The following is a 20,979-nucleotide window of genomic DNA, read 5'->3' as shown; positions in this document are numbered from 1 at the left end:
GCTTTAGAGACTGCCGCATTCACTTTAAATAGGGCTCCGTCGAAATCCGTTGAGACGACACCGTTTGAATTATGGTTTGGGAAGAAACCTAAGCTGTCGTTTCTAAAAGTTTGGGGATGCGATGCTTATGTCAAGAAACTTCAACCTGAAAAGCTCGAACCCAAGTCGGAAAAATGCGTCTTCATAGGATACCCTAAAGAAACTATTGGGTATACCTTCTACCTCAGATCCGAAGGCAAGATCTTTGTTGCCAAGAATGGGTCCTTTCTAGAGAAAGAGTTTCTCTCGAAAGAAGTAAGTGGGAGGAAAGTAGAACTTGATGAAGTATTAACTCTTGAACCGGAAAATGGCGCAACTCAAGAAAATGTTTCTGAGGTGCCTGCACCGACTAGAGAGGAAGTTAATGATGATGATCAAGATACTTCTGATCGAGCTCCTACTGAAATTCGAAGGTCCACAAGGACACGTTCCGCACCAGAATGGTACGGCAACCCTGTCTTGGAAATCATGTTGTTAGACAACGGTGAACCTTCGAACTATGAAGAAGCGATGGTGGGCCCGGATTCCAACAAATGGCTGGAAGCCATGAAATCCGAGATAGGATCCATGTATGAAAATGAAGTATGGACTTTGACTGACTTGCCCGTAGAGCGGCGAGCCATAGAAAACAAATGGATCTTTAAGAAGAAGACAGACGCGGATGGTAATGTGACCATCTATAAAGCTCGGCTTGTCGCTAAGGGTTATCGACAAGTTCAAGGGGTTGACTACGATGAGACTTTCTCAATGGTAGCGAAGCTAAAGTCCGTCCGAATCATGTTAGCAATTGCCGCTTTCTACGATTATGAGATATGGCAAATGGACGTCAAAACGGCATTCCTTAATGGTTTCCTTAAGGAAGAGTTGTATATGATGCAGCCGGAAGGTTTTGTCGATCCTAAGAATGCTGACAAGGTGTGCAAGCTCCAACGCTCGATTTATGGGCTGGTGCAAGCATCTTGGAGTTGGAACATTCGCTTTGATGAGATGATCAAAGCGTTTGGGTTTACGCAGACTTATGGAGAAGCCTGCGTTTACAAGAAAGTGAGTGGGAGCTCTGTAGCATTTCTCATATTATATGTAGATGACATACTTTTGATGGAAAATGATATAGAACTCTTGGATAGCATTAAGGCCTACTTGAATAAGAGTTTTTCAATGAAGGACCTTGGAGAAGCTGCATATATATTAGGCATCAAGATCTATAGAGATAGATCAAGACGCCTCATAGGTCTTTCACAAAGCACATACCTTGATAAGATATTGAAGAAGTTCAATATGGATCAGTCTAAGAAGGGGTTCTTGCCTGTGTTGCAAGGTGTGAAATTGAGCTCAGCTCAATGTCCGACCACGGCAGAAGATATAGAAGAGATGAGTGTCATCCCCTATGCCTCAGCCATAGGTTCTATTATGTATGCCATGCTGTGTACCAGACCTGATGTAAACCTTGCCGTAAGTTTGGTAGGAAGGTACCAAAGTAATCCCGGCAAGGAACACTGGACAGCGGTCAAGAATATCCTTAAGTACCTGAAAAGGACTAAGGAAATGTTTCTCGTTTATGGAGGTGACGAAGAGCTCGTCATAAAGGGTTACGTCGACGCTAGCTTCAACACAGATCTGGATGACTCAAAGTCACAAACCGGATACGTGTATATTTTGAATGGTGGGGCAGTAAGTTGGTGCAGTTTCAAGCAAAGTGTCGTGGCGGGATCTACATGTGAAGCGGAGTACATGGCAGCCTCGGAGGCAGCGCATGAAGCAATTTGGGTGAAGGAGTTCATCACCGACCTAGGACTCATACCCAATGCGTTGGGGACGATCAAGCTCTTCTGTGACAACACTGGAGCTATTGCACTTGCCAAGGAGCCCAGGTTTCACAAGAAGACAAGGCACATCAAGCGTCGCTTCAACTCCATTCGTGAAAATGTTCAAGATGGAGACATAGATATATGTAAAGTACATACGGACCTGAATGTAGCAGATCCGTTGACTAAACCTCTCCCTAGAGCAAAACATGATCAACACCAGAATTCCATGGGTGTTCGATTCATCACAATGTAACTAGTTTATTGACTCTAGTGCAAGTGGGAGACTGTTGGAAATATGCCCTAGAGGCAATAATAAAAGCATTATTATTATATTTCCTTGTTCATGATAATTGTCTTTATTCATGCTATAATTGTGTTATCCGGAAATAGTAATACATGTGTGAATAATAGACACCAACATGTCCCTAGTAAGCCTCTAGTTGACTAGCTCATTGATCAATGGATAGTCATGGTTTCCTGACTATGGACATCATTAGGAGAATGATGTGATGGACAAGACCCAATCCTAAACATAGCACAAGATCGTATAGTTCGTTTGCTAGAGTTTCCAATGTCAAGTATCTTTTCCTTAGACCATGAGATCGTGTAACTCCCGGATACCGTAGGAGTGCTTTGGGCATACCAAACGTCACAACGTAACTGGGTGACTATAAAGGTATACTACGGATATCTCCGAAAGTGTCTGTTGGGTTGACATGGATCAAGACTGGGATTTGTCACTCCATATGACGGAGAGGTATCACTGGGCCCACTCGGTAATGCATCATCGTAATAAGCTCAAAGTGACCAAGTGTCTGGTCACGGGATCATGCATCACGGTACGAGTAAAGTGACTTGCCGGTAACGAGATTGAACGAGGTATTGGGATACCGACGATCGGATCTCGGGCAAGTAACATACCGATTGACGAAGGGAATTGTATGCGGAGTTGCTTGAATCCTCGACATCGTGGTTCATCTGATGAGATCATCGAGGAGCATGTGGGAGCCAACATGGGTGTCCAGATCCCGCTATTGGTTATTGACCGGAGAGCGATCTCGGTCATGTCTACATGTCTCCCGAACCCGTAGGGTCTACACACTTAAGGTTCGGTAACGCTAGGGTTGTAGGGATATGTATATGAAGTAACCCAAATGTTGTTTGGAGTCCGGGATGAAATCCCGGACGTCACGAGGAGTTCCGGAATGGTCCGGAGGTAAAGAATTATATATAGGAAGTGCTATTTCGGCCATCGGGACAAGTTTCGGGGTCACCGGTATTGTACCGGGACCACCGGAAGGGTCCCGGGGGTCCACCGGGTGGGGCCACCTATCCCGGAGGGCCCCATGGGCTGAAATGGGAAGGGATCCAGCCCAAAGTGGGCCGGGGCGCCACTTCCCCCTAGGGCCCATGCGCCTAGGGTGGGGGAAACCCTAAAGGAAGAGTCCTAGGAGGGGAAGGCACCTCCTAGGTGCCTTGGGGAGGAGGGATTCCTCCCCTTGGCCGCACCCCCCTAGGAGATTGGATCTCCTAGGGCCGGCGCCCCCCCTTGGCCCTCCTATATATAGTGGGGAGATGGAGGACTTCTTACCCATGCCTTTTGTGCCTCCCTCTCCCTCTCCAACACCTCCTCCTCCTCCACAGTGCTTGGCGAAGCCCTGCCGGAGTACTGCATCTCCATCACCACCACGCCGTCGTGCTGCTGCTGGAGCCATCTTCCTCAATCTCTCCCTCCCCCTTGCTGGATCAAGAAGGAGGAGACGTTATGCTGACCGTACGTGTGTTGAACGCGGAGGTGCCGTCCGTTCGGCGCTAGGATCTCTGGTGATTTGGATCACGTCGAGTACGCCTTCCTCATCCCCGTTCTTTGAACGCTTCCGCGCGTGATCTACAAAGGTATGTAGATGCAATACAATCACTCATTGCTAGATGAACTCATAGATGGATCTTGGTGAAACCGTAGGAATTTTTTTTGTTTTATGCAACGTTCCCCAACAATCAGAACAGGAGCCAAAAACCTAATTCCACCGCCACAACTTTCTGTATCCACGAGATCCCATCTTGGGGCCTGTTCCGGAGCTCCGCCGGAAGAGGGCCGTCATCACGGAGGGCTTCTACATCATCCTAGCCCCTCCGATGAAGTGTGAGTAGTTTACCTCAGACCTTCGAGTCCATAGTTAGTAGCTAGATGGCTTCTTCTCTCTTTTTGGATCTCAATACAAAGTTCTCCCCCTCTCTTGTGGAGATCTATTCGATGTAATCTTCTTTTTGCGGTGTGTTTGTTGAGACCGATGAATTGTGGGTTTATGATCAAGTCTATCTATGATTAATATTTGAATCTTCTCTGAATTCTTTTATGTATGATTGGTTATCTTTGCAAGTCTCTTCGAATTATCCGTTTGGTTTGGCCAACTAGATTGGTAGTTCTTGCCATGGGAGAAGTGTTTATCCTTGGGTTCGATCTTGCGGTGTCCTTACCCAGTGACAGAAGGGGCAACAAGGCACGCATTGTATCGTTGCCATCGAGGATAACAAGATGGGATTTATTTCATATTGCATGAATTTATCTCTCTACATCATGTCATCTTGCTTAAGGCGTTACTCTGTTTTTAACTTAATACTCTAGATGCATGCTGGATAGCGGTCGATGAGTGGAGTAATAGTAGTAGATGCAGAATTGTTTCGGTCTACTTGTCACGGACGTGATGCCTATATACATGATCATGCCTAGATATTCTCATAACTATGCTCAATTTTGTCAATTGCTCAACAGTAATTTGTTCACCCACCGTAGAATACTTATGCTCTTGAGAGAAGCCACTAGTGAAACCTATGGCCCCCGGGTCTATTCTCATCATATCAATCTCCATCACTTTAATCTTTTTGCTTTTTTACTTTGTCTTTACTTTTTACTTTGCATCTTTATACCAAAAATACCAAAAATATTATATCTCTCAGATCTCACTCTCGTAAGTGACCGTGAAGGGATTGACAACCCCTAATCGCGTTGGTTGTGAGTAGCTATCGTTTTGTGCAGGTAGGAGGGACTTGAGCGTGGCCTCCTACTGGATTGATACCTTGGTTCTCAAAAACTGAGGGAAATACTTACGCTACTCTGCTGCATCATCCCTTCCTCTTTGGGGAAAACCAACACAAGCTCAAGACGTAGCAAGAAGGATTTCTGGCGCCGTTGCCGGGGATTCTACGCAAAAAGTCAACACACCAAGTACCCATCACAATCCCTATCTCTCGCATTACATTATTTGCCATTTGCCTCTCATTTTCCTCTCCCCCACTTCACCCTTGCAGTTTTATTCGCCCTCTCTCTCTATCCTCCCTCTCGATTTGCATCTTTTTGCCCGCTTGCTTTTTTGTTTGCTTGTGTGTTAGATTGCTTGTTTGTCGCGATGGCTCAAGATACTAAATTGTGTGACTTCACTAATACCAATAATGATGATTTCCTTAGCACTCCGATTGCTCCTCTTACCGATGCTGAATCTTGTGAAATTAATACTGCTTTGTTGAATCTTGTTATGAAAGATCAATTCGCCGGCCTTCCTAGTGAAGATGCCGCTACTCATCTGAATAGCTTCGTTGATTTATGTGATATGCAAAAAAAAAGATGCCGATAATGATGTCATTAAATTGAAGCTATTTCCTTTTTCGCTTAGAGATCGTGCTAAAGCTTGGTTTTCGTCTTTGCCTAAGAATAGTATTGATTCATGGAACAAGTGCAAAGATGCTTTTATCTCTAAGTATTTTCCTCCCGCTAAGATCATCTCTCTTAGAAACAATATTATGAACTTTAAACAACTTGATCATGAACATGTTGCACAAGCTTGGGAGAGAATGAAATTAATGATACGTAATTGCCCTACTCACGGTTTGAATTTGTGGATGATCATACAAAATTTTTATGCCGGATTGAATTTTGCTTCTAGAAATCTTTTAGATTCGGCCGCGGGAGGCACTTTTATGGAAATCACTTTAGGAGATGCTACTAAACTCCTAGATAATATTATGGTTAATTATTCTCAATGGCATACTGAAAGATCTTCTAATAAAAAAGTGCATGCGATAGAAGAAATCAATATTTTGAGTGGAAAGATGGATGAAATTATGAAATTATTTGCTACTAAGAGTGTTTCTTATGATCCTAATGATATGCCTTTGTCTACTTTGATTGAGAATAACAATGAGTCTATGGTTGTGAATTTTGTTGGTAGGAATACTTTTGGTAACAACGCTTATAGAGGGAATTTTAATCCTAGGCCATATCCTAGTAATCCTTCTAATAATTATGGGAATTCCTACAACAACTCTTATGGAAATTATAATAAGATGCCCTCTGAATTTGAGAATAGTGTTAAAGAGTTTATGAATTCACAAAAGAATTTTAATGCTTTGCTTGAGGAGAAATTTCTTAAAGTTGATGATTTGGCTAGAAACGTTGATAGAATTTCTCTTGAGGTAGATTCTTTAAAGCTTAGATCTATCCCTCCTAAACATGATATCAATGAGTCTCTCAAAGCCATGAGAATTTCCATTGATGAGTGCAAGGAAAGAAGCGCTAGGATGCGTGCTTCCAAAGATGCCTTTATTAAAGTGTGTTCCTCCAATTCCTATGAAAATCAAGATGAAGATTTAAAATTTATTGAAGTGTCCCCTATTAAAGCTTTGTTTTGCAATATGAATCTTGATGAAACTGAATATGATCTTCCTTTACCTAGAAGGCGTTCTAAAAATTCGGAGTATTTAGATCTTAATGATGAAATTGATGAAAGTGGGATTGAAAGAAATAAAAATCTAGATGTTGCTAAACCCACTATATTGGATTTCAAGGAATTTAATTATGAAAGTTGCTCTTTAATTAATTGTATTTCCTTGTTGCAATCCGTGCTAAATTCTCCACATGCTTATAGTCAAAATAAAGCCTTCACCGAACATATTGTTGATGCCTTGATGCAATCTTATGAAGAAAAACTTGAGTTGAAAGTTTCTATCCCTAGAAAAATCTATGATGAGCGGGAACCAACTATTAAAATTAAAATTAAAGATCATGAGTTTTATGCTTTGTGTGATTTGGGTGCTAGTGTCTCCACTATTCCCAAAACTTTGTGTGATTTACTAGATTTCCGCGATTTTGATGATTGCTCTCTAAACTTGCATCTTGTGGATTCCACTATTAAGAAACCTATGGGAAGAATTAATGATGTTCTTATTTTTGCAAATAGGAATTATGTGCCCGTAGATTTCATTGTTCTTGATATAGATTGCAATCCTTCTTGCCCTATTATTCTTGGTAGACCTTTCCTTAGAACGGTTGGTGCGATTATTGATATGAAGGAAGGGGATATTAGATTTCAATTTCCATTAAAAACAGGCATGGAACACTTTCCAAGAAATAAAATAAAATTACCATATGAAACTATCATGAGAGCCACTTATGGATTGCCTACCAAAGATGGCAATACCTAGATCTATCCTCGCTTTTATGCCTAGTTAGGGGCGTTAAACGATAGCGCTTGTTGGGAGGCAACCCAATTTTATTTTTATTCCTTGATTTTTGCTCCTGTTTAGTAATAAATAAATTATTTAGCCTCTGTTTTGGTTGTCTTTTTTGTGTTCAATTAGTGTTTGTGCCAAGTAGAACCGTTGGGAAGACTTGGGGAAAGTCTTGTTGAACTTGCTGTAAAAAACAGAGACTTTAGCGCTCAGGAGAACTGCTGTCATTTTTATTTGAAGAGTGATATTTAGTTAATTATTCTTGCATATGATTAATAGATAAATTACTCACGTCCAGAAATTTATTTTAGAATTTTTGGGGTTCCAGATCTTGCGCTAGCTACAGATTACTACAGACTGTTCTGTTTTTGACAGATTCTGTTTTTCGTGTGTTGTTTGCTTATTTTGATGAATCTATGGCTAGTAAAATAGTTTATAATCCATAGAGAAGTTGGAATACAGTAGGTTTAACACCAATATAAATAAATAATGAGTTCATTACAGTACCTTGAAGTGGTCTTTTGTTTTCTTTCGCTAACGGAGCTCACGAGTTTTCTATTTTGAGTTTTGTGTTGTGAAGTTTTCAAGTTTTGGGTGAATTCTTTTGATGGATCATGGAACAAGGAGTGGCAAGAGCCTAAGCTTGGGGATGCCCATGGCACCCCCAAGATAATCCAAGGACACCAAAAAGTCAAAGCTTGGGGATGCCCCGGAAGGCATCCCCTCTTTCGTCCACTTCCATCGGTAATTTACTTGGAGCTATATTTTTATCCACCAACATGATATGTGTTTTGCTTGGAGCGTCTTGTATTATTTGTGTCTTTGTGTCTTAGTATGCCACAATCATCCTTGATGTACACACCTTTTGAGAGAGCCATACATGAATTAAAATTTGATAGAATACTCTATGTGCTTCACTTATATCTTTTGAGCTAAGTAGTTTTGCTCTATGTGCTTCACTTATATCTTTTGAGCGTTATAATTTTGCTCTATGTGCTTCAGTGATATCTTTTAGAGCACGGTGGTGGATTTGTTTTAAAGAAACTATTGATCTCTCATGCTTCACTTAAATTATTTTGAGAGTCTCTTAATAGCATGGTAATTTGCTTAATAATAATATGTTTGGTATTCAAGATTTGTGAAACTTTCTTTTGAGTGTGTTGAATACTAAGAAAAGATTGAAGCATGATAATTGTTTGGAGATATGGAGGTGATAATATTGAAGTCATGCTAGTTGAGTAGTTGTGAATTTAAAGAATACTTGCGTTAAAGTTTGTGATTCCCGTAGCATGCACATATGGTGAACCGTTATGTGATGAAGTCGGAGCATGATTTATTTATTGATTGTCTTCCTTATGAGTGGCGGTCGGTGACGAGCGATGGTCTTTTCCTACCAATCTATCCCCCTAGGAGCATGTGCGTAATACTTTGCTTTGATAACTTCTAGATTTTTGCAATAAGTATATGAGTTCTTTATGACTAATGTTGAGTCCATGGATTATACGCACTCTCACCCTTCCACCTTTGCTAGCCTATCTAATACGGTGCACCTTTCGCCGGTATCATACACCTACCATATACCTTCCTCAAAACAGCCACCATACCTACCTATTATGGCATTTCCATAGCCATTCTGAGATATATTGCCATGCAACTTTCCACCATCTAGTTCATCATGACACATTCATCATTGTCATATTGCTTAGCATGATCATGTAGTTGACATAGTATTTGTGGCAAAGCCACCCTTCATAATTTCTTCATACTTGTCACTCTTGATTCATTGCATATCTCGGTACACCGCCGGAGGCATCCATATAGAGTCATACTTTGTTTTAGAATCGAGTTGTAATCATTAAGTTGTAAATAAATAAAAGTGTGATGATCATCATTCAATAGAGCATTGTCCCCAAAAAAAGAAAGGCCAAGGAAAAAAAAGAAGGCCCCAAAAAAAGAAAATAAATAAAAGGGGCAATGCTACTATCTTGTTTCCACACTTGTGCTTCAAAGTAGCACCTTGATATAGCAAGTCTCATATATTGTGCTTCAAAGTAGCACCATGTTCTTCATATAGAGAGTCTCATATGTTGTCACTTTCATATACTAGTGGGAATTTTACATTGTAGAACTTGGCTTGTATATTCCAATGACGGGCTTCCTCAAATTGCCCTAAGTCTTCGTGAGTAAGCAAGTTGGATGCACACCCACTAGTTTCTTTTGTTGAGCTTTCATACATTTATACCTCTAGTGCATCCGTTGCATGGCAATCCCTACTCACTCACATTGATATCTATTGATGGGCATCTCCATAGCCCGTTGATACGCCTAGTTGATGTGAGACTATCTTCCCCTCCTTTTTGTCTTCTCCACAACCACCATTCTATTCCACCTATAGTGCTATATCCATGGCTCACGCTCATGTATTGGTTGAAGATTGAAAAAGTTTAGAAAAAGTTAGAGTATGAAACAATTGCTTGGCTTGTCATCATGGTTGTGCATGATTTAAATACTTTGTGTGGTGAAGATGGAGCATAGCCAGACTATATGATTTTGTAGGGATAACTTTCTTTGGCCATGTTATTTTGAGAAGACATAATTGCTTTGTTAGTATGCTTGAAGTATTATTATTTTTATGTCAATATAAAATTTTGTCTTGAATCTTTCTAATATGAATATTCATACCACAATTTAGAAGATTTGCGTTGAAATTATGTCAAGTAGCACTCCGCATCAAAAATTCTCTTTTTATCATTTACCTACTCGAGGACGAGCAGGAATTAAGCTTGGGGATGCCTGATACGTCTCCAACGTATCTATAATTTTTGATTGCTCCATGCTATATTATCTACTGTTTTGGACTATATTGGGCTTTATTTTCCACTTTTATATTATTTTTGGGACTAACCTATTAACTGGAGGCCCAGCCCAGAATTGCTGTTTTTTTGCCTATTTCAGTGTTTCGGAGAAACAGAATATCAAACGGAATAAAATCTTTGGGAACGTAATTTTCTCACCGAACGTGATCCAGGAGACTTGGACCCTACTCCAAGGAGTCAAAGAGGAGGTCACGAGGGTGGGGGGCGCCCCCCCTAGGGCGCGCCCCTGCCTCGTGGGCCCCTCGGTGCTCCACCGACGTACTCCTTCCTCCTATATATACCTACGTACCCCCAAACGATCAGAACAGGAGCCAAAAACCTAATTCCACCGCCGCAACTTTCTGTATCCACGAGATCCCATCTTGGGGCCTGTTCCGGAGCTCCGCCGAAAGAGGGCTGTCATCACGGAGGGCTTCTACATCATCCTAGCCCCTCCGATGAAGTGTGAGTAGTTTACCTCAGACCTTCGGGTCCATAGTTAGTAGCTAGATGGCTTCTTCTCTCTTTTTGGATCTCAATACAAAGTTCTCCCCTCTCTTGTGGAGATCTATTCGATGTAATCTTCTTTTTGCGGTGTGTTTGTTGAGACCGTTGAATTGTGGGTTTATGATCAAGTCTATCTATGAATAATATTTGAATCTTCTCTGAATTCTTTTATGTATGATTGGTTATCTTTGCAAGTCTCTTCGAATTATCCGTTTGGTTTGGCCAACTAGATTGGTAGTTCTTGCCATGGGAGAAGTGTTTAGCTTTGGGTTCGATCTTGCGGTGTCCTTACCCAATGACAGAAGGGACAGCAAGGCACGTATTGTATCGTTGCCATCGAGGATAACAAGATGGCATTTATTTCATATTGCATGAATTTATCTCTCTACATCATGTCATCTTGCTCAAGGCGTTACTCTATTTTTAACTTAATACTCTAGATGCATGATGGATAGTGGTCGATGAGTGAATTAATAGTAGTAGATGCAGAATCGTTTCAGTCTACTTGTCACGGACGTGATGCCTATATACATGATCATGCCTAGATATTCTCATAACTATGCTCAATTCTGTCAATTGCTCAACAGTAATTTGTTCACCCACCGTAGAATACTTATGCTCTTGAGAGAAGCCACTAGTGAAACCTATGGCCCCCGGGTCTATTCTCATCATATCAATCTCCATCACTTTAATCTTGCTTTGCTTTTTTACTTTGCCTTTACTTTTTACTTTGCATCTCTATACCAAAAATATTATATCTATCAGATCTCACTCTCGTAAGTGACCGTGACGGGATTGACAACCCCTAATCGCGTTGGTTGCGAGTAGCTATCGTTTTGTGCAGGTCCGAGGGACTTGAGCGTGGCCTCCTACTGGATTGATACCTTGGTTCTCAAAAACTAAGGGAAATACTTACGCTACTCTGCTGCATCATCCCTTCCTCTTCGGGGAAAACCAATGCAAGCTCAAGACATAGCAGTTACATAAGATGGAATCTTGATAGTTGTTCGCCAAGCTTGCCTTCCACGCCAAGGAGAGTCCCATTCGGACACGGGTACAGTCTTCGGTCTTCATATCTTCGCAACCCATCAGTCCAGCCCATAGATAACAGGTCGAACGCTCGAGGACCCCTTAGTCCAAGACTCCCTCACATACCGCTGGTGGTTCATAATAACAAAGCCCATGAAGATGTTGAAGATGGCGGTTCACGAAGCAGGCTTACTGAAGGCCCAAAACCCAAAGACGACTTGAGGCCTACAGGTGTAAACTGCCATATATGTATGACTTGTATTGTAAGGCATGAGTAGTTAGTCACCGAGCCGGACACATTGTGTATGAGCCGGCCGGGACTCCGTGAGCCACTGGGCGTCAACTTGTGTATATAAAGGGATGACCCAGTGATACGTCTCCATTGTATCTACTTTTCCAAACACTTTTGCCCTTGTTTTGGACTCTAACTTGCATGATTTGAATGGAACCAACCAGGACTGACGTTGTTTTCAGCAGAATTACCATGGTGTTATTTATGTGCAGAAACAAACATTCTCGGAATAACCTGAAACTTCACGGAGCAACTTTTTGGAAAATATAAAAAATACCTGCAAAAGATGAAGGCCAGGGGGCCCACCACCTATCCATGAGGGTGGGGGGGCGCCCCCTACCTCGTGGGCCCCCTGGAGCTCCTCCGACTCCGACTCCAACTCTAAATATTGTGTTTCGGGGAAAAAATCAGAGAGAAGAATTCATCGCGTTTTACAATACGGAGCCGCCGCCAAGCCCTAAAACCTCTCAGGAGGGCTGATCTGGAGTCTGTTCGGGGCTCCGGAGAGGGTAATCCGTCGCCATCGTCATCATCAACCACCCTCTATCACCAATTTCATGATGCTCACCGCCGTGCGTGAGTAATTCCATCATAGGCTTGCTGGATGGTGATGGGTTGGATGGGATCTATCATGTAATCGAGTTAGTTTTGTTAGGGTTTGATCCCTAGTATCCACTATGTTCTGAGATTGATGTTGCTATAACTTTGCTATGCTTAATGCTTGTCACTAGGGCCCGAGTGCCATGATTTCAGATCTGAACATATTATGTTTTCATCAATATATGAGTGTTCTTGATCCTATCTTGCAAGTCTATAGTCACCTATTATGTGTTATGGTCCGTTAACCCCGAAGTGACAATAATCGGGATACTTACCGGTGATGATCATAGTTTGAGGAGTTCATGTATTCACTATGTGTTAATGTTTTGTTCCGATACTCTATTAAAAGGAGGCCTTAATATCCCTTAGTTTCCGTAAGGACCCCGCTGCCACGGGAGGGTAGGACAAAAGATGTCATGCAAGTTCTTTTTCCATAAGCACGTATGACTATATTCGGAATACATGCCTACATTACATTGATGAACTGGAGCTAGTTCTGTGTCACCCTAGGTTATGACTGTTACATGATGAACCGCATCTGGCATAATTCTCCATCACCGATCCATTGCCTACGAGCTTTCCATATATTGTTCTTCGCTTATTTACTATCCCGTTGCTATTGCTATCATCACTACAAAATACCAAAAACATTACTTTTACTACTGTTACCTTTTGCTACCATTACCACTACTATCATATTACTTTGCTACTAAATACTTTTCTGCAGATATTAAGTTTCCAGGTGTGGTTGAATTGACAACTCAGCTGTTAATACTTGAGAGTATTCTTTGGCTCCCCTTGTGTCGAATCAATAAATTTGGGTTGAATACTTTAACTTCAAAAACTGTTGCGATCCCCTATACTTGTGGGTTATCAAGACTATTTTCTGGCGCCGTTTCCGGGGAGCATAGCTCTATTCTTTGAGTCACTTGGGATTTATATCTGCTTATCATTATGAAGAACTTGAAAGATCCAAGAACCAAGATTTATCCCTCAATTACGAGGGGAGGTAAGGAACTGCCATCTAGCTCTGCACTTGATTCACCTTATGTTTTGAGTAAGCTTGCGACACCTAAACCTGCTTCTGCTATTCGTTCTGATATGTCGCATGTTATTGATGATGCCACTTCTGCTATACATGATACTTATGATGAAACTACTTCTATGCTTGATACTACTGTGCCACTTGGTGAATTTCTTGATGAACAACTTGCTAGGGCTAGAGAGATTGAAAATATTGAATCTGATAATACTGATGAAATTGATGATGAAGACTTGCCTGTTATTCCTGAGGGTTATGTTTTTGATAAAGAAGCTTCTTTAGCTATTTTAGCTTGCAAAGATACACACGAACTCAAGAGGTTATTAGCTAAATGGAATAAGCAATATCTAAATGCTAGGATGAAACCTGACCCTGCTTTTGCTACTTCACCTATCTGTGTTACCGATAAGGATTATGAATTCTATGTTGATCCTGATATAATTACTTTGGTTGAATCTGATCCTTTTCATGGCTATGAATCTGAAACTGTTGTGGCACATCTTACTAAATTAAATGATATAGCTACCCTGTTTACTAATGATGTGAGAACTCATTACTTTTATATCCTTAAAATATTTCCGTTCTCATTAAAGGGTGACGCTAAGATATGGTTTAATTCTCTTGGTCATGGTTGTGTGCGTAGTCCCCAGGATATGATTTATTACTTCTCTACTAAATATTTCCCTGCTCATAAGAAACAAGCTACTTTAAGGGATATATATAATTTTGTGCAAATTGAAGAAGAGAGTCTCCCACAAGCTTGGGGGAGCCTTCTCCAATTACTTAATGCTTTGCCTGATCATCCTCTTAAGAAAAATGAAATACTTGATATCTTTTATAATGGACTGACCGATGCTTCCAGAGATTACCTGGATAGTTGTGCTGGTTCTATTTTCAGGGAATGAACACCGGATGAAGCTGGAATTCTATTGAATAATATGTTGACAAATGAAAATAATTGGACACCTACGGAGCCAATTCCTGAGCCTATTCCTAAACCAACTCCGAAGAAGAGGGGTATTCTATTTCTCAGTCCTGAAGATATGCAAGAGCCAAAGAAACCTATGAAAGAAAAAGGTATTAAAGCTGAAGATGTTAAGAATTTACCTCCTATTGAAGAAATACATGGTCTTAGTTTACCGCCTGTTGAAGAAACATATGATCTTAATCCTTTACCTATTGAAGAAACTCATGGTCTTGATAACCCGACACAAGTAGTAAAGGTAAATTCTCTCTATAGATATGATAAAGCTAAAATCCCATTTACTAAGTTTGGTAGCCCATGCTTAGATGAGTATGATAAATTTATGGCTAAGTAAGAAGACTTTAATACTTATTTTGGTAGACAATTGAAATACAATTCAAATATGCTTGAACACTTGGGTGATTATATGGCTAATGTCAAAGGTGAACTTAAACTTATTAGTAAACATGCTTCTATGGTTACCACTCAAGTAGAACAAGTACTTAAAGCTCAAAATGATTTGCTCAATGAATTGATAGTAAGAATAATGATAATGTTGTTAGAGTTATGACTAGAGGTGGTAGAATGACCCAGGAACCTTTGTATCCTGAAGGCCATCCTAAGAGAATTGAGCAAGATTATCAGAGAAATAATATAGATGCACCTAGTCCTTCTAAAAGGAAGAAAAAGAAAAATGATAGGAGTTTGCATGCTTCTAGTGAACCTATTACTGAAACACCTGAGAATCCAAATGATATTTCTATCTCTGATGCTGAAACTTAATCTGGTAATGAACCTGAAACTAGCGATAATGTTAATAATAATGTTCATGATGATGCTCAACCTAGTAATGATAATGATATAGAAATTGAACCTGCTAAGAAAAAGAAAAATGATAGGAGTTTGCATGCTTCTAGTGATCCTATTACTGAAACACCTGAGAATCCAAATGATATTTCTATCTCTGATGCTGAAACTCAATCTGGTAATGAACCTGAAACTAGCGATAATGTTAATAATAATGTTCATGATGATGCTCAACCTAGTAATGATAATGATATAGAAATTGAACCTGCTCTTGATCTTGATAACCCACAATCAAAGAATCAACGTTATGATAAGAAGGCTTTTGTTGCAAGGAAACACTGTAAAGAAAGAGAACCATGGGTTCAGAAACCCGTGCCTTTTCCTCCCAAACCATCCAAGAAAAAGGATGATGAGGATTTTGAGCGCTTTCCTGAAATGATTAGACCTATCTTTTTGCGTATGCGATTAACTGATATGCTTAAAATGAATCCTTATGCTAAGTATATGAAAGATATTGTTACAAATAAAAGAAAGATACCGGAAGCTGAAATTTCCACCATGCTTGCTAATTATACTTTTAAGGGTGGAATACCAAAGAAACTTGGATATCCAGGAGTACCCACTATACCATGCTCCATTAAAAGAAACTATGTTAGAACTGCTTTATGTGATCTTAGAGCCGGTGTTAGTGTTATGCCTCTCTCTTTATATCGTAGACTAGATTTGAATAAGTTGACACCTACTGAAATACCTTTGCAAATGGCTGATAAATCAACTGCTATACCTGTCGGTATCTGTGAGGATGTGCCTGTTGAAGTTGCAAACGTTACTATTTTAACGGACTTTGTTATTCTTGATATTCCCGAGGACGATAGTATGTCTATTATTCTTGGAAGACCCTTTTTGAATACTGCAGGGGCTATTATTGATTGCACTAAAGGCAATGTCATTTTTCATGTTAATGGTAATGAGCACATGGTACACTTTTCGAGGAAACAACCTCAAGTTCATAGTATGAACTCTATTGGAAAAATTCCATCAATTATATTTGGAGGTTTTGAATTTCCTCTTCCTACTATCAAGAAGAAATATGATATTCTTATTATTGGGGATGTGCATATCCCCGTTGAGGTAACATAGTGTTATTCGAAATTTCTCCGGTTCCATGTTATTCGGAATGAGTTTGTTAACAAGACTTGATCAACCTTGTTAGTGGATTCCTTTTGATGATCATGAGATGGATGAAACTAGAAGGCATAAACTTCTGTACCCTCCTTTTACTTTCTGTTATTTATATTAAATAAAATAAAATAGTATTTTTCTGTCTGTTATCTGATTATCCATGCAATATAAAAATACCCTGAAAATAAAAGTTCTCCAAATGCCCTGAAATTTAAATATGATTTTTTCTGCAATATTTGAGAATATTTGGCACTAAGAACACAACAGGGGGGGGGGTCAACCACCTGCCCACGAGGGCGGAGGGCGTGCCCTACCCCCTGGGCATGCCCCCTGCCTCGTGGGCTCACGGTGGCCCTCCTCCATTTATCCTTTCACCCACACACTCCTTCTTCCTCCCCCAAACACAAATAACCAGCTCAAACCTGAGTCCAAGCTCATTTTGCTGCCATTTTCGATCTCCTTGCTCAAAGCACCTCTCACAAAACCGCTTGGGGAGATTGTTCCTTGGTATGTGACTCCTCCATTGGTCCAATTAGTTTTTGTTCTAGTGCTTTATTCATCGCAAATTTTTGCTGCTTAGGTGACCCTGTTCTTGAGCTTGCATGTCAAATTTGTATGGTTCCAAGTAGTTTTGATGCATGATATAGGCTCTAGGCACTTGTAGGAGTAGTTGCTATCAATATTATTGAGTTTGGTTAACTTTTATTTTGAAGTTACTAAAAATTTCAGAATTTTTCAGAAAATAATGAAGAGACTTTTGAGGAGCTCATCGAGCCGAAGCTCGAAGGAAAAGACACCGAAGCCTAAGTATAATCTACCTCGCACGCGGAGGTTCGGTCGTGTGAATGGCCTTCCGATGATTTCTTGAGACCAGCCGGGATTTATGAAGATTTTCATGAATTGGCTAAGAATGCTGGCCTCACTGCTTTCCTCCACGACCAACGCGATCAGTATCTCTTACTCACAAATATTTTTGTGCAAAACTTTCATTTCCATTCTAGGAGCTCACCACCTATGGTGGAGTTTCATTTGTATGATGAGCATAAGGAGATGTCACTTTATGATTTTTGTCGGGTGTGTTTAGTCCCTTTCGAGGGCAAGACAGAGGAACCACATCGCGAGGATGTGGATGGGTTTATGGATACTATCACTGTACGGGAAACAAGGAAGGTTTCCGATGCACAAATCACTAGCGTACATTTTCCTATTTTACACTACTTTGCATTATTTGCTAGTCGTTGTTTAATTGGTCGCGGAAACTGTGGAAACCTTAGTGTCCCTGATATTATTATTTTGCTCCATGGTTTATACGGCGATAACTCTGTTAGTATGGGCGGCATTATTGCTAAACGGTTAAGTCCGAATCATACCAAGGGCCCCATCTTTGGAGGCATCTATGCTTCACGCCTAGCTGCACATTTTAACATACCTATTAGGCATTATGAGAAGGAAGAAAAAGTGCTGCCTCGTGTTTATTTAGATTAGAAAAGTATGGTGGCACATGATTTTATTGTTAAGAATAGGGAAGGAGAGCTTAAATAGTAATTGTTCTTTGATAAACATCATCCTGAGACTATTACCTTGCATGCGCCTTCTTTGTTTGATTTATCTGTAGCCAGTAGCTTGTTCTGTTAGAGGCTATTCACACCTACCGGAACCCTGCACCAGCCATGGAGCCAGAGCCGAAACCACAAGTTGATCCTTCACGACAGTCTAATTACCAGTGGGATCCGGAGATGATTGCCAGCCAGTGGCAATCGTAGTCTTCTTCTTCATCGCAGTACGACCCCAACTATTATTATGGATATCTGCCAGGCCAGCCGTGGCCATAGACCAACTTAGGCCAAAATCCTAAGCTTGGGGGAGTACGTATTTCCCACCGACATTACATTTATGTCCACACACTCATTGCTAGATGTCGGTGCTCATACTTTTTCATTTGTATCATCCATGCTAGTTTAATTTCCTTTTTATGCTTTATCCTTGTGTGTTTGATAAACCTTAAGAACAACCAAAAAAAATTAGGTGTAGATTTTAATTAGTTTACTTTCCATGCTTGTAGTAGTAATTAAAAAGAAAACACAAAAATATTTTCTGTTCTTCTTTTACTTGTTGGGAGCTCTCCCATGTAAATAGTTTTATTTCTTTTCTTTCCTTTGGGGGTCGATAGGAGAAGACCATAATTAAATTGTTGAAGTGGCTCTTATATACATTATTGTTGATCTGACAAAAGAGCCCATGTTGCCTTGTCTTCTCCAGTTTATTGAATGTTTGCAGATTCCAGCTTAGTCCAATGCACGTGCACTATTATTATTATTCACATCGTTCGGTCGTGCAAGTGAAAGGAAATTTTGACGATATATGATGGACTGACTGAGATAAGAAAAGCTGGTATGAACTCGACCTCTTTTGTTTTTGTAAATATGATTAGTTCATCGTTCCTGATATAGTCTATTATGAATAAACATGTTTGCAATGACAACTAGAGATCATAGTTTCTTGTGCCATGCTTGATTAGCTATGAGTTATAATGGTTTACCTTGCGTGCCATCATGCTATTGAAATGGTTATGACATGGTATGATAGGGTGGCATCCTCCTCTGAATGATTTAAGTGACTTGACTTGGCGCATGTTCACGCATGTAGTTGAAACAAAATCAACATAGCCTTCACGATATTTATGTTCATGGTGGATTATATCCTACTCATGCTTGCATTCAATGTTGATTAATTTTAATGCATGTTCATGACTGTTGTCACTCTGTAGCTGGTCGCTTCCCAGTCTTTTGCTAGCCTTCACCTGTACTAAGCAGGAATACTGTTTGTGCATCCAATCCCTTAAACCCCAAAGTTATTCCATATGAGTCCACTATACCTACCTATATACGGTATCTACCTGCCGTTCCAAGTAAATTTGTATGTGCCAAACTCTAAACCTTCAAATAGATATCCTGTTTTGTATGCTTGAATACCTCATGTATCAACTAGGGCTGTCCGTATCTTCCATGTTAGGCGGGTTATTCTCAAGAGGAGTGGACTCCGCTCCTCACTCACGAGATAAATGGCTGGTCACCGGGATGCCCAGTCCCATGCTTTATGCAAACTAAATCAAAATAATTGCAAACAAAACTCCCCCTGGGACTCTTGTTAGTTGGAGGCACTCGTTGTTTCGAGCAAGCCATGGATTGATGCTTGTAGGTGGAAGGGGAGTATAAACTTTACCATTCTGTTTGGGAACCGCCTATAATGTGTGTAGCATGGAAGATATTGCCATCTCTTGGTTGTTATGTTGACAATGAAAGTATACCGCTCAAAATATTATTCACCTCTATTTCAAAACCGAGCTCTGGCACCTCTACAAATCCCTGCTTCCCTCTACTAAGGGCCTATCTATATACTTTTATGCTGAGTCACCATCCTCTTATTAAAAAGCACCAGTTGGAGAGCACCGCTGTCATTTGCATTCATTAGTGTTAGTTTACATTGAGTATGACTCGACTGGATCTCTTTTACCATGAATTACAATGTCTAGTCAGTCCTTGATCTTTAAAGGTGCTCTGCATTTATGTTCTGCGGTCTCAGAAAGGGCTAGCGAGATACCATCTTGTTATATCATATTATGATTGTTTTGAGAAAGTGTTGTCATCCGAGATTTATTATTATTTCTCACTAGTTGATTATGCTATTGATATGAGTAAACTTGAGACCTAAGAGTTATTGCGAATGTGGTTAGTTATAATCTTTGCTGAAAACTTGAATGCTGGATTTACATATTTACAACAACAAGAGCAAACAGAGTTTGTAAAAGTTTTTCTTTATCACTTTCAGTTTGTCAACTGAATTGCTTGAGGACAAGCAAAGGTTTAAGCTTGGGGCCGTTGATACGTCTCCGTCGTATCTACTTTTCCAAACACTTTTGCCCTTGTTTTGGACTCTAACTTGCATGATTTCAATGGAACTAACCCGGACTGACGCAGTTTTCAGCAGAATTACCATGGTGTTATTTATGTGCAGAAACAAACGTTCTCGGAATGACGTGAAACTTCACGGAGCATCTTTTTTGGAAAATATAAAAAATACCTGCAAAAGATGAAGGCCAGGGGGCCCACCACCTGTCCACGAGGGTGCGGGCGCGCCTTCCCCCTAGGGCGCACCCCCTACCTCATGGGCCCCCTGGAGCTCCTCTGACTCCAACTCCAACTCTATATATTGTGTTTCAGGGAGAAAAAAAACCAGAGAGAAGAATTCATCGCGTTTTACGATACAGAGCCGCCGCCAAGCCCTAAAACCTCTTGGGAGGGCTGATCTGGAGTCTGTTCGGGGCTCCGGAGAGGGGAATCAGTCGCCAT

This window comes from Triticum urartu, chromosome 7A (assembly GCF_056163025.1).
Source record: "Triticum urartu cultivar PI428250 chromosome 7A, HENAU_Tu73, whole genome shotgun sequence".
NCBI classification, from domain to species: domain Eukaryota; kingdom Viridiplantae; phylum Streptophyta; class Magnoliopsida; order Poales; family Poaceae; genus Triticum; species Triticum urartu.
The sequence above is the reverse complement of the archived record's forward strand: the minus strand, read 5'-3'. Positions refer to the sequence as shown.